Here is a 3,437-nt window from a genome sequence, read left to right as displayed (position 1 = left end):
TTCATTTGCTTCTGTTACCAAGAATGTGGTGGCCCGGTTCATCAAATACAATCTCATTTGTCGGTACGGCATCCCTGAGCGGATTATCACGGACAATGGCACAAATCTAAACAACAGAATGATTACTGAACTTTGCACACAGTTCAAGATCAAGCATCATAATTCCTCTCCATATCGACCAAAGATGAACGGCGCGGTGGAAGCTGCCAACAAGAACATCAAGAAAATCATACAAAAAATGACAGTAACCTACAAAGACTGGCATGAGATGTTGCCTTTTGCTCTTCATGGTTATCGCACATCTGCGCGTACTTCAACAGGGGCAACTCCATTCTCCTTAGTCTATGGTATGGAGGCAGTTCTTCCAATTGAAATTCAGATTCCTTCCCTAAGGATTATGAAAGAAGCCAATCTAGACGAAGACGATTGGATTCAAACACGGTTGGACCAGATAAACTTGATTGATGAGAAAAGGCTCGCAGCTATTTGTCATGGTCAGCTATACCAAAAGCGTATGATCAAAGCCTTCAACAAAAAAGTCAAAAGTCAAGCATACCAAACTGGTGGCTTGGTTGTCAAACGCATCATCTTACCACAAGGTGATCCCAGAGGCAAATGGACTCCCACCTACGAGGGACCATTCATAATCAAGAAAATATTCTCCGGCGGCGCCATGTTGCTTGCCACCATGGATGGTGAGGATTTCCCACACCCTGTGAATGCTGACATAGTCAAAAAATACTTCTCTTAAAAAGAAAAAAACAGCTCGCTAAGTTGAAAACCTGAAAGGGCAACTTAGGCAAAAAATGAGCGTCTCGGTGGATTGAAAACCCGAAAGGGCGGTCCAGGCAAAAATTAGAGACTAAATAAATACTATCCCGGTAGGCTGAAAACCTGAAAGGGCGGCCTAGGCAAAAGTTAGGGAATGAAGCATATAACTGTGTTCCGTTCAGCTGCCTACTCACCATCAAGATTCAACACCTCAAAGACACCGATCAGTCCAATCACTTTCTTCCAACAAGTGAGGGATGAGATGCTCGAAGACAGATTGGCAATAGCAGAGTTGAAACTTAACTGGATCGTTTTCACATAGCTATTTATCTTCATAAATATTTTCCAAAACTTTCTGACAGTTTCCTACTTCTAGGATTGTTGTCTCCCTGTGCTAACCAGCCTATCATGGCTCTTTTTTCAAAAATCAATGCAGCTTAGGCTCAAAAATCACCATTTTCACTTTTTCTGTTTAAATACGTAAGCGTCCCAATGATAATTTTGAATGAACATGTGCATTCGAATATGATTGATGTTTACCAAGAAAAACAGGAATAGCATTCAGGAAATGTCCCAATTATCTGGACATCATCCCATCAGAAGAAAATCCCCAAGAGAAACGCATTTCTCAGCAAATTCCTCAAAAAGATTTTTTCTTCAAAAGAAGTCTTATCCCCCAGCAGGGTTGTTCCAGATTACTATCTTCAGAAGGTGTGATCCCCGCACCCGGACTTGGTCAGATAGTGCATCGGAGGATTATGCATCTTCCTCATTCCCATTTGAAAGGGCATCAGAACTTCCAGCTACCTTTCATTCTCAAGAGATATTCAAAGATCCTTCAACATAATACCAGGGTTCTCAAAGAATTTCCCCAGCCAAGGGTACTCAAACAAGACAAAAGATCATCAACGATCACAATATAGTCATATCCAGATGACTGGCGGAAATTTATTTTCCCAAATAGAAGCTCGACATCACACATTCATATTCACATTCATATTCACACACATTCATACATCACATATTCATACATCATACATCATACATCATACATCATACATCATGCATCATGCGCATATTCATGCGCATATTCATACACAACATCACATGCATATTTCTCCGGGAATATCTCACATTTACATGCATCATAAACATTGCATATCACTAACTTGATTTTTCAGGTAGACGGATATCTTCAACAAAGATGTTCTCAATCACATGCAGTGTTCACCTGAATTCCATGAACGGTTCTCTCAGATATAATCAAGCCGAAGATTCATTCTGATCATTAACCAACTCAAAAAAAAAAAAAAACATTGCAGATCTAAAGCGATACCTCAGACGGTTCCAGAACGATCTAACATCACAGATCTAAAGTGATACCTCAGACGGTTCCAGAACGATCTAGCATTACAGATCTAAAGCGATACCTCAGACGGTTCCAGAACGATCTAGCATCACAGATCTAAAGTTGATACCTCAGACGGTTCCAGAACGATCTAACATTGCAGATCTAAAGTCGATACCTCAGACGGTTCAAGAACGATCTAACATCAAAGATCTAAAGCTGATACCTCAGACGGTTCCACAATGATCAACTTTCAAAACCAAAACTTAAAGCGGCAACCTTGGACGGTTCCGAAATAGTCAACACAAAGACTTTCAAATCCTTCATCAAGATATAATCAATGGATTCATTCTGATGAACAAACCATCAACACATTTACCAGGTAGCATCTGAAAGCCCATCTCAGGTAATGTTTCAATCTGCCAACAACGTTTCGCAGACGACATTCAAATGCAACTTCCAACATCTCTTCTGATCAAGGTAAGTGCAAATTTTCAGGGCATCTAAATATTCAATCATCTTCTACCTTCAGATTTCAGACAATCTCTTCAGGTTTAAGAAGATTGAATAGGGGCAACTGTTATACCCCAAAATTTGCCCACATCTTTTTTCAAGAAAACTCCAATCTGAAAATTAAGAGTCTCATATAATTATGGATTATTTCAACAAATATCCTAACATATGAAACACTTAGTTTTTAGAATTTTTCTTATACGGTAATTTGGCTTGCAGTTGAATTTATTCTTACGCAAACGCCAAATGCTGTTTATTACTTCACACATGCTATTTATTTATTTACAGATAAATAGTACTGACACAATTGGTACAGAGTTAAATCTTTTTGCAGGCGCAGAATCAGGAAACTCAGACTGTACTGGTAACAAGTAGATTATTATTATCTTTTGTTTCCCACTAATTTTTGTACTATATTCCATTATTTGCAAAAATCTTTTCAAATCTCTTTTTCAAAAATCAAATCTCTCTTTTTCCCAACACTATCTCCACTTTCTTTCAAATCTTACTTCCACTCAAATTTTCCTTTTGTACGGAATCACATCATTCCCCAACGTCTCTTTCCTTCTTTCCATTCTATAAATACCTCTCATTTTCTTCCATAAAATCTCACATCAAATTCTAACTCATCTTTCAAATTCCTACCTCATATCTATTTTCTCTTCTTCCCTGACAAGAATGGCAAAGTGGATAGAGACACTGTTTCTTACAGTCATCACCATTGCTACGGTGATCATGACTTTCTTCTGCCTGCATAGTCCTGAAGAGTGTGGACCTGAAATGGTTGCACTCCCAATCATCTACA

Source organism: Vicia villosa, unplaced genomic scaffold (assembly GCF_029867415.1).
Source record: "Vicia villosa cultivar HV-30 ecotype Madison, WI unplaced genomic scaffold, Vvil1.0 ctg.004533F_1_1, whole genome shotgun sequence".
In the NCBI taxonomy this organism is placed as follows: domain Eukaryota; kingdom Viridiplantae; phylum Streptophyta; class Magnoliopsida; order Fabales; family Fabaceae; genus Vicia; species Vicia villosa.
The sequence above is the reverse complement of the archived record's forward strand: the minus strand, read 5'-3'. Positions refer to the sequence as shown.